The 12,308-nt window shown below is 39.5% G+C and overlaps 1 protein-coding gene across 1 annotated transcript in view; it reads right to left on the reverse strand.

The window, feature by feature from the left end:
- Positions 1 to 12,308, reverse strand: part of FAF1 (Fas associated factor 1) — a 493,406-nt gene that overhangs the window by 28,683 nt on the left and 452,415 nt on the right. The window lies entirely within an intron of this gene.

A 12,308-nucleotide genomic window follows, 5' to 3' on the forward strand; every position in this document is an offset into this window, starting at 1 on the left:
AATCATCATGATCATCTTTACTTTTCATATTTGGACAGTATCTCACAGTTTACAAAGCACTCATATACACTGCCTTATTTGAGCCATGCTATGGTCCTGGGAGAAGCAGAATTTATTGCTTCTGTTTTATAGAAAAGAAAACTGGGATACAGAGAGAGGGTGTACCTTGTTGAAGGTTGCACAGCTAATAATCATGTGATTCTCAGTCCAAAGTTCCTTCCTCTATACCATTGTTTTCTCTCTATTCCCCTCTCCTCAATCACTCCAATGATAAAGTAGAGGCCCCCCAAAGCTATGAATTTTCAGATTGATTCTGCATGTAAGGCATTACTAAGGCACAGGATGCTTCATCTCATTATTTAAAAAAATTGAAACTTACAATTTAGAAAATAATAGATTTCTTAAAAAAAATGAATAACCTGAAGAAATATAAACCACCCTTGCTAGAAACAATATTTTTCCCTTTAATTAGACTGCTGTTATGCCAGATAAGAGTTTCATGTATAGACTTATTTAAGAAGCAGCTATATTACTCTTTTAAATCCCTTGCTATTTCGTTTCTTTTGTAAATATTATGTAAACAGTTTACCAAATGACTTCAACCTATAAACTCAAGCGTCCCGTGGTCAAAATACTCCAGGACCATTTTTCCTTACAAAGTTGCTTTTGGAAATAAAGCAATTGAGAAGCCTGGGCTGCAGTCCTGAGTGGTCATTAACTGAATGTGCAGCTCTCAAGCGAGTCGTTTCACCTCAGGCCTGCATATCTGTTGAATGGCACAGACTACCACCTATCTTGCTACTTCCCAAAGCTGGTAAGAAGAGGAGTGCGATAACTGTGAATGTATCTGCATCTTAGTAAGATCTCCTGGTTTCTTTCAGTCAAGAAGTTTATTGTGGCTAAATGGTGGGATGCATGTGGTAGAAAAGTAATGGAGGAAGTGAGAAGAACTGAGGGGTTGGGGAGGGGGGGAGGAGATGGTATGAGATTATGAAGGCTTTTGTATGCTTTGGAAGCAGTTTACAGTTTTTTCCTGTAGGGCATTAGAACCACTAGAGGCTTTTAAGCAGTAGAGAGATGAGATATCACCAAACGTATGTTTCAGAAAAATAACTTGAGAGACAGTAGGAAGGATTGATAGGAGGTGGGGTAGGCAAGATTGGAATCAGCGAGATGAATTAGGATGCTGCAAGGTTTAATCTGGGCCATGAAGATTTGGGCAGTGGTGTGGGGGCAAGGAAAAGAAAAAAACAGATTTGAGAGAAGTTTAGAGTTAGAATTAATATTGTGACCAACTAGATACTAATTGCATTCCATCCCACAATCATAGTTCTTATTCTCTGAATCTCGATTATTTAGGGATACTGGAAAATCTCAGATAATTAGATATGGTGATATACAATATCTGTGGGGAATGGAACAAGCTCAGCAGCAGTAACTTTAACATGTATTTCATTGATTACATGCTTCATCTTGCTTTATCTTGAAATCAAAGCTCTTAAGGTATAGGTAGTTCAATGGCATTAAAGTTTTTCCTTCTTGTTCTTCTTCTTTTTTTTTTTTTTAAATCAAACTCAGTCTAACATAAATTGGAAATCAGTTCCACTGCAATATTAGAGACATTAACATATCAAAGTCACTGAAGTACCGAATATTTTAAAATATTGGTGCTTGGAGCTGCAATTTATTGCATTTACTAGGTGGTCTCTAATGTTGATTTTTCTTTGGCTCTAATTTTAAGGTGAAACTCTATAATCTATTAACAGAGTTTTAAAAGGAGCCAATGATCTTAAACAGTAATGGCCATGAGAAAACTTGGGTTTTAGGGTCAGCTCTGCTATTGTAATTGACCATGTGACTTAAGGAAAGTGTATAATTTTACCATGCTTTGATTCTACCATCTGTAAAGTGACAGTTGGCTTTGATATCTCTGAGATTCTTTTCAAACATGAGATATTATGATTCCAAAGATACATTCTTTTGTCTGGTTTAGAGCATTTGGATATTTTAAATGGAAATATCCATCATTGCTCTAGTGGAAGAATTCACTGCTATCATGCTTTCTTTAGCTGTAAGCCTTTCCCACCTCTTCTGCCTCTCTCCACTTAGGACAATTATAGCAGATACTGTTTATTACATGGCAGGGACATAGTAGTTTACATTCACTTATTTAACTTTTATCACAACTCTCTGAGCTAGATATTATTCTCTTTTAAAGGTGAAGAACTAAAAGTTCAGCAGGGCCAAGTAAGTTGCCCAATGTCATAAAACAAGTATGTGATGAGGTGAGATTCAGATACAGGTCTAAGTACCACTGAAACTTTTACTTTTAACAAAGCTATTCTGTTTCCATTCACCCAACAGCGCTCTGTGAAAGGCTCAGGTCAAATTCATTTCCTTTATAATGTCTTATCACTGCAGGCTGAAATTACCTATCCTTCCAACTGTCGGTATGATATGTAATGCAATTTGCTTTACATGTGTGTTTTTACTAGAATGTGAACCCTTCAAGGCCAGTAACAATTCTTTTTATTTCTATATCATCAGTGTCTGGTATGGAGGTGGGCCATGTGGTTGCTCAGCAAATGTTTTATTCTATGAAAGAATGAATACCAGCATGACATGCAGATTAACCTATTTCTAATTCCTTATGGTGGCAAATAGGATATCCTTGTATTATCAATGAAGTCAAATGTCTTCCAGCAGTAGCTTCTGGAAACAGACTGTAAGTGTGACAAGGGTAATAACTATGTCATTGTTTTTCAACACTGCGTTCCCAGTGCTGAGCACAGTGCTTAGCTTGGTGCTTAGTGTAGCAAAAGTGGATGGGTGACTGAGGAAGGAATCTGTGTACCCTAACTTTGTAAGGCTTTTCTCCCAGTTCTTTCAAAGAAACATTTACTGAAGGTGTACTTTGTAAAAATTCCTGCTAGGAGTTTGTTTATACTCACTCTCCTGTTCCTCTTTGTTCTAGAATATAAAATTTCTGATAATGTATTTCTGCATGCATGTTTGCCTCTTTTGGGGGTTCACAGCTATAGATCTGGAGGAAGAGATGTTCTTGGGGCAAGAATGGGGGCTGTGTGATTATGTAAGTGACAAGGCACACAGGCCACCAGTCCTGAAGCTCACTGCCATCACCATCCATGTTTCCCAGTAGGCTGCACTCCTTTGATAAATAGAAAGACCTCATGTTCCAGTTGCAGGTGGAGCTTCTCTGAATGAGGTAGATATGAGTACAGAAAAGAAGGAAAAGAGAGGAGGCAGGAAGGAGAAGAGTTGTGGGATTAAAAAAACAAAGAAAAAAAAGGAGGGAAGAGTGGAAAGAAGGGGGAGAGGGTTAAAAGGGTGAAATAGAATTGGAAAGAAGATGGAGCGGTGGGAAAGCAAGGAGGAAAGAAAAGGGACGAGGAAGGCTGGGAGATATTGACAACTTCACACTGAGTGGTGCCAGACAGTTGCAGGTCTAGAGGGAAATTTGGGGCTGGAGGGGCCCCTTACTCTGACTCCAAGAAAGGGTAAATAGTAGGGTGGGGGGGTCAGCTTTTAGACTCAATTACCTCACTGCCAGGGCAATGCCGGAGTAAGGCAAATGGGCCAATGATGTTCACATGGCTCTAACATACCCACCAGGTAGGGCTTAATGACGGTAGCTCTGAAATGAATATTACTTCCCCTCTTAGTAACTGTTATTAGCAAAATGGAAAACAATATAACAAAACTAACAAATACCACAGTGCTCTCAGTATCTTGATAATCAGCTTCTCCCAGGAAGGCCTGTGTCTGCTGCTATTTTGGTTGTCCCACAGCGCTCAGTTCAGTGGTATACCCAGCAGACATTTAGTAAATAGTTGGACAGTTGGGAAATCTTAACATGAAGTACTGTTTTGATTTGGGGGTGGGGACACAGAAGAATGTTTAACAGGTCCTTTGGTGAGAAGCTAGTCTCTGCTTTGTGGAAAAAAGGCTAAAGACACAGTAAGACTCCTAGAGCTAAGTCTTATGTTATTTGTTATTAAAAAGGCAAGGTCTTAAGATGTGCTTTTTAACAGTCTTTAGTTTGGCTGTAATTTAAGATGACTTTTACAAATTAGATCCTAATCCCTGCAGACACAGATGGCTGTCACAGAATAGCCTTGCAAAAACACTAGTCATTAGACTTGGAAGAGCATTCAGAGAAGGATGAAGGGCCATTAACTCTCATCCCACCCCTAGGTCTAGGAGGTCTAATGAGTCCTGGGTGGGCTCTCTGGGTTTAGGCCTGGGTCTGGAATCTGGGTGGGCCTAGGGCACTGGTTCTCATTTGGAACAGCCTCTCTAGTTCACTCTGGAATCAGGGATTTAGGATCAGACCTGAGGTCATTAACACTTGACAACAGTAACTTGAATACTTATGTGTGAGGCACCATGATGGGAACTTCAGGGGAGATAGACATGAACATGATATGGACAGTCTCTGTAAATGATTACAGAAAAATAGGACAAGTCCTATAAGAGAGGAATGTATAAACTGCAATGGGTACATAGGTGAGGAGCTTGGGAGATGGGGAGGGCTTCCCAAAGGAGATGACATTTGACTGGGCATTAAAAGACAAGCTCAGGAGATTGGTTCAAGATGGTGGTGTAGAAGGACATGCACTCACTCCTTCTTGCGAGAGCAGCGGAATCACAACTAACTGCTGAACAATCATCAACAGGAAGACCCTGGAACTCACCAAAAAAGATACCCCACATCCAAAGACAAAGGAGAAGCCGCAGTGAGATGGTAGGAGGGATGCAATCACAATAAAATCAAATCCCATAACCGCTGTGTGTCTGACTCACAAACTGGAGAACAATTATACCACAGAAGTCCACCCACTGGTGTGAAGGTTCTGAGCCCCACGTCAGGCTTCCCAACCTGGGGGTCTGGCAACAGCAGGAGGAATTCCCAGAGAATCAGACTTTGAAGGCTAGCGGGATTTGATTGCAGAACTTTGACAGGACTGGGGAAAACAGAGACTCCACTCTTGGAGGGCACACACAAAGTAGTGTGCACATCAGGACCCAGAGGAAGGAGTAGTGACCCCACAGGAGACTGAACCAGACCTACCTGTTAGTGTTGGAGGGTCTCCTGTAGAGGTGGGGGTTGGCTGTGGTTCACCGCGGGGACAAGGACACTGGCAGCAGAAGTTCTGGGAAGTACTCCTTGGCGTGAGCCCTCCTGGAGTCCGCCATTAGCCCCACCAAAGAGCTGGTAGGCTCCAGTGTTGGGTCGCCTCAGGCCAAACAACCAACAGGGAGGGAACTCAGCCCCACCCATCAGCAGACAAGTGGATTAAAGTTTTACTGAGCTCTGCCCAACAGAGCACCACCCAACTCTACCCACCACCAGTCGCTCCCATCAGGAAGTTTGCACAAGCCTCTTAGATCGCCTCATCCACCAGAGGGCAGACAGCAGAAGCAAGAAGAACTACAATCCTCCAGCTTGTGGAATGAAAACCAAATTCACAGAAAGACAGACAAAATGAAAAGGCAGAGGACTATGTACCAAATGAAGAAACAAGACAAAACCCGAGAAAAACAACTAAATGAAGTGGAGATAGGCAACCTTCCAGAAAAAGAATTCAGAATAATGATATTGAGGATGAACCAGGACCTCAGAAAAAGAATGGAGCAAAGATCGAGAAGATGCAAGAAATGGGTAACAAAGACCTAGAAGAATTAAAGAAAAAACACCTAGAAGAATTAAAGAACAAACAAACAGAGATGAACATTACAATAACTGAAATGAAAATGACACTAGAAGGAATCAATGGCAGAATAACTGAGGCAGAAGAATGGATAAGTGACCTGGAAGACAGAATGGCGGAATTCACTGCTGTGGAACAGAATAAGAAAAAAGAATGAAAAGAAATGAAGACAGCCTACGAGACTTCTGGGACAACATTAAACACATCAACATTCACATTATAGGGGTCCCAGAAGGAGAAGAGAGAGAGAAAGGACCTGAGAAAATATGTGAAGAGATTATAGTCGAAAAGTTCCCTAACATGGTAAAGGAAATAGCCACCCAAGACCAGGAAGCACAGAGAGTGCCAGGCAGGATAAACTCAAGGAGAAACATGCTGAGACACATAGTAATCAAACTGACAAAAATTAAAGACGAAGAAAAATTATTAAAAGCAACAAGGGAAAAATGACAAATAACATACAAGGGAACTCCCATAAGGTTAACAGCTGATTTCTCAGCACAAACTCTACAAGCCAGAAGGGAGAGGCATGATATATTTAAAGTGATGAAGGGGAAGAAACTACAACCAAGATTACTCTACCTGGCAAGGATCTCATTCAGATTCGATGGAGAAATCAAAAACTTTACAGACAAGCAAAAGCTAAGAGAATTCAGCACCAACAAACCAGCTCTACAACAAATGCTAAAGGAAATTCTCTAAGTGGGAAGCACAAGAGAAGAAAACGACCTACAAAAACAAACCCAAAACAATTAAGAAAATGGTAATAGGAACATACATATCTATAATTACCTTAAATGTGAATGGATTAAATGCTCCAACCAAAAGACACAGGCTCGCTGAATGGATACAAAAACAAGACCCATATATATGCTGTCTACAAGAGACCCACTTCAGACCTAGGGGTACATACAGACTGAAAGTGAGGGGATGGAAAAAGATATTCCATGTAAATGGAAATCAAAAGAAAGGTGGAGTAGCAGTACTCATATCAGATAAAATAGACTTTAAAATAAAGACTGTTACAAGAGACAAGGAAGGACACTACATAATGATCAAGGGATCAATCCAAGAAGAAGATAAAACAGTTATAAATATATATGCACCCAACACAGAAGCACCTCAAACATAAGGCAAATGCTAATGGCTCTAAAAGAGGAAATTGACAGTAACACAACAATAGTTGGGGACTTAAACACCTCATTTACACCAATGGATAGATCATCCAGACAGAAAATTGACAAGGAAACACAAGCTTTAAATGACACAACAGACCAGATAGATTTAATTGATATTTATAGGACATTCCATCTGAAAACAGCATATTACACTTTCTTCTCAAGTGCACACGGAACATTCTCCAGGATAGATCACATCTTGGGTCTAAAATCAAGCCTTGGTAAATTTAAGAAAATTGAAGTCATATCAAGCATCTTTTTCGACCACAACACTATGAGATTAGAAACAAATTACAAGGAAAAAAATGTAAAAAACACAAACACATGGAGGCTAAACATAACATTACTAAATAACCAAGAGATTACTGAAGAAATCAAACAGGAAATCAAAAAATAACTAGAGACAAATCACAATGAAAACACGACGATCCAAAACAAAACCTATGGGATGCAGCAAAAGCAGTTTTAAGAGGGAAGTTTATAAAGATACAATCCTACCTCAGGAAAAAAGAAAAACCTCAAATAAACAATTTAACCTTACACCTAAAGGAACTAGAGAAAGAAGAACAAACAAAACCCAAAGTTGGTAGAAGGAAAGAAATCATAAAGATCAGAGAAGAAATAAATGAAATAGAAACAAAGAAAACAATAGCAAAGATCAATCACCTAAAAGCTGGTTCCTTGAGAAGATAAACAAAACTGAAAAACCTTTAGCCAGACTCATCAGGAAAAAGAGGGAGAGGACTCAAATCAATAAAATTAGAAATGAAAAAGAAGAAGTTACAACGGACACCACAGAAATACAAAGCATCATAAGAGACTACTACAAGCAACTCTATGCCAATAAAATGGACAACCTGGAAGAAATGGACAAATTCTTAGAGAGGTATAACCTTCCAAGACTGAACCAGGAAGAAACAGAACATGTAAACTGACCAATCACAAGTAATGAAATTGAAACTGTGATTAAAAATCTTCCCACAAACAAAAGTCCAGGACCAGATGGCTTCACAGGTGAATTCTATCAAACATTCAGAGAAGAGCTAACACCCATCCTTCTCAAACTCTTCCAAAAAAATTGCAGAGGAAGGAACACTCCCAAAGTCATTCTATGAGGCCACTATCACCCTGATACCAAAACCAGACAAAGATACTACAAAAAAAAGAAAATTACAGGCCAATATCACTCATGAATATAGATGCAAAAATCCTCAACAAAATACTAGCAACCAGAATCCAACAACACATTAAAGGATCATACACCATGATCAAGTGGGATTCATCCCAGGGATGCAAGGATTCTTTAATATATGCAAATCAATCAATGTGATACACCATATTAACAAACTGAAGAATAAAAACCATATGGTCATCTGAATAGATGCATAAAAAGCTTCTGACAGAATTCAAAACTATTTATGATAAAAACTCTACAGAAAGTGGACACAGAAGGAACCTACCTCAACATAATAAAGGCCATATACAACAAACCCACAGTAAACATCATTCTCAATGGTGAAAAACTGAAAGCATTTCCTCGAAGATCAGGAGCAAGGCAAGGATGTCCACTCTTGCCAGTATTATTCAACATAGTCTTGGAAGTCCTAGCCACAGCAATCAGAAGAAAAATAAATAAAAGGAATACAAATTGGAAAAGAAGAAGTAAAACTGTTTGCAGATGACATGATACTATACATAGATAATCCTAAAGATGCCACCAGAAGACTACTAGAGCTAATCAATAAATTTGGTAAAGTTGCATGATACAAAATTAATGCACAGAAATCTCTTGCATTCCTATACACTAACAATGAAAAATCAGAAAGAGAAATTAAGGAAACACTCCCATTTACCACTGCAACAAAAAAGAATTAAATACCTAGGAATAAACCTATGTAAGGAGGTAAAAGAACTCTACTCAGAAAAGTATAAGACACTGATGAAAGAAATCAAAGATGACACAGACGGATGGAGAGATATACCATGTTCTTGGATTGGAAGAGTCAATACTATGAAAATGACTATACTACCCAAAGCAATCTACAGATTCAGTGCAATCCGTATCAAATTACCAATGGTATTTTTTACAGAAATGATTTTTTATGAACCAAAAAATCTTAAAATTTGTATGGAGACACAAAAGACCCTGAATAGCTGAAGCAAACTTGAGGGAAAACAACGGAGCTGGAGAAATCAGACTCCCTGACTTCAGACTGTATTACAAAGCTACAGTCATCAAGACAATATGGTACTGGCACAAAAACAGAAATAGAGATCAATGGAACAGGATAGAAAGACCAGAGATAAACCCACGCACCTATGGTCAACTAATCTATGACAAAGGAGGCAAGGATATACAATGGAGAAAAGACAGTCTCTTCAATAAGTAGTGCTGGGAAAACTGGACAGCTACATGTAAAGGAACGAAATTAGAACACTCCCTAACACCATACCCAAAAATAAACTAAAAGTGGATTAAAGACCTAAATGTAAGACTGGACACTATAGAACTCTTAGAGGGGGGCTTCCCTGGTGGCACAGTGGTTAAGAATCCACCCGCCAGTGCAGGAGTCATGGGTCGAGCCCTGATATGGGAAGATCCCACATGCCGTGGAGCAACTAAGCCTGTGCGCCACAACTACTGAAGCCCGCGTGCCTAGAGCCAGTGCTCCCAACAAGAGAAGCCACCACAATGAGAAGCCTGCACACCACAACGAAGAGTAGCCCCTGCTCACTGCAACCAGAGAAAAGTCCGTGGGCAGCAATGAAGACCCAATGCAGCCAAAATAAAATAAGTTAAAAAAACAAAACAAAACAAAACTCTTAGAGGAAAACGTAAGAACTCTTTGACATAATTCACAGCAAGATAATTTTTGACCCACCTCTTAGAGTAATGAAAATAAAAACAAAAATAAACAAATGGGACCTAGTGAAACTTAAAAGCTTCTGCACAGTAAAGAAAACCATAAACAAGATGAAAAGACAAGCCTCAGAATGGGCAAAAATATGTGCAAATGAAGCAATTGACAAGGGATTAATCTCCAAAATATACAAACAGCTCATGAAGCTCAATATCAAAAAAACGAACAGCAGAATTAAATAAATGGGCAGAAGACCTAAATAGACATTTCTCCAAAGAAGACATACAGATGGCCAAGAGGCACATGAAAAGATGCTCAACATCACTAATTATTAGAGAAATGCAGATCAAAACTACAATGAAGTATCACCTCACACTGGTCAGAATGGCCATCATCAAAAAATCTACAAACAATAAATGCTGGAGAGGGTGGGGAGAAAGGGAACCCTCTCGCACTGTTGGTGGGGATGTAAATTGATACAGCCCTTATGGAGAACAGTATGGAGGGTTCTTAAAAAACTAAAAATAGAACTACAATACGACCCAGCAATCCCACTACTGGGCATATACCCTGAGAAAACCATAATTCAAAAAGACACATGCACCTCAATGTTCACTGCAGCACTGTTTACAATAGCCAGGACATGGAATCAACCTAAGTGTCCACTGACAGAGGAATGGATAAAGAAGATGTGGCACATATATACAATGGAATATTACTCAGCCATAAAAAGGAATGAAATTGAGTTATTTGTAGTGAGGTGGATGGATCTAGAGTCTGTCATACAGAGTGAAGTAAGTCAGAAAGAGAAAAACAAGTATCGTATATTAACGCATGTATGTGGAATCTAGACAAACGATATCGATGAACCTATTTGCACAGCAGGAATAAAGACAAAGACGTAGGGAGTGGATGTGTGGACATAGGGTGGGTGGGGGGGATGAACTGGGAGATTGGAATTGACATATGTGCACTGCCCTGTGTAAAACAGGTAGCTAGTGGGAACCTGCTATACAACACAGGGAGCCTGCTCGGTGCTCTGTGGTGACCTAGATGGATGGGTTGGGGATGGGGGTGGGAGGGAGGGGATATGTGTACACATGTAGCCGATTCACTTCATTGTACAACAGAAACTAACAGAACATTGTAAAGCAACTATATACCACCCCCCCCCCAAAAAAAATGTATCTTAGAGATAAGCTAGTCTAAGCCCCTTTTCATATAAAGTAGGAACATATAAAGTAGGAACTCCAGGAGTGACTCCTTCTCCCTATTTATCCATTACTATAAAAAAAGTGATAATTCAGTAGTGCTTCGTTATCTCCAAAAATAGAAAAATCACTACCTCACAACACAAAATATTCTTTTCTTAGAAAGTGGCTTTCTTACATTGGGCCAAATTTGCCTCCCAATAACTTTCAACTTATTGGTCCCACTTTATCATTGAAGCTGCACAAAATCAGATCCCTCTTTTTCACTGCAGGCTTTCAAGTAGCTGAAGACAAAAATCACATCTCCCATGGCCGTGCCTTCTCTAGAGGAAAATATTTCCCCAAATGATATGATTTCCACTTCCCTTCCCTTCCTTCCAGCCCTGTTCTAGATAAGCTCCTGTTGCTTTTTTTTTTTTTTGGCCATGCCATGCGGCATGTGGGATCTTAGTTCCCCGGCCAGGGATCGACCCTGTGCATCCTGAACTGGGAGCGTAGAGTCTTAACCACTGGATTGCCAGGGAACTCCCAATCTCCTGTTTCTTCAGGCGACAGCACCGAGTTTCAGCATGGAGTCTAAGGACTACTCAGGGGTCGTTTATCTTTGTAAACAGTTGACTACGACTTGTTATTCTCTTGTTGGGATTATACCTCTAAAAATGCAGCTGGCTTTTTGTTGGGAGTCACAACAGATTATTAATGTATATTCAGCTTAATTCAACCACAATAACCTCTACTAAAGCAGGATTCTTTCATCCCAAACTTGAGCAATTGGTTTTCTAAGCCTATGCAGGCATCTCTTTCTATGTCTATATATTTCTGTAAAATTTTTCTAGGTTCATTTTTGCCTATTATTTCACTATTTTAAGGCTTTCTTGAATCTTATTTTTCATAATCCATAAACCTGATAACGTCTTCATTTAAGTTGCCAATAAGTGTGATGAGTAATAAAGAATTAAATATAGAGCCTCTTGTTTCCCTCCAGGGAGAGGGCAGTCTCTTAGTCAACAGTTTCTGGACACATCCATTTAATCAGCAATGAATCTACCTGTCGATTTACATCTCTCTATTTTTCCCCAGAATACTATGAGAGACTATCAAAAGCCTTGCTGAAATACAGATACACAGTGAATATCGTTCACCCTCCCTGACTTCCCAGGCTAGTAAGAACTGTCAAATCACAAAATACTCTTGGTTTAACATGACTTGTTCACGAACGTATAATCATTGACCCTGATCTGACTGTTAAGCTGTTAAGCACATAATTCTCAGATCTACCCTAAGGTATACAGAGATGAAATCTTGGGAAAGCCTGTATGAGTGCTG

The sequence above is a fragment of the Pseudorca crassidens genome, chromosome 2 (assembly GCF_039906515.1).
Source record: "Pseudorca crassidens isolate mPseCra1 chromosome 2, mPseCra1.hap1, whole genome shotgun sequence".
NCBI classification, from domain to species: Eukaryota; Metazoa; Chordata; class Mammalia; order Artiodactyla; family Delphinidae; genus Pseudorca; species Pseudorca crassidens.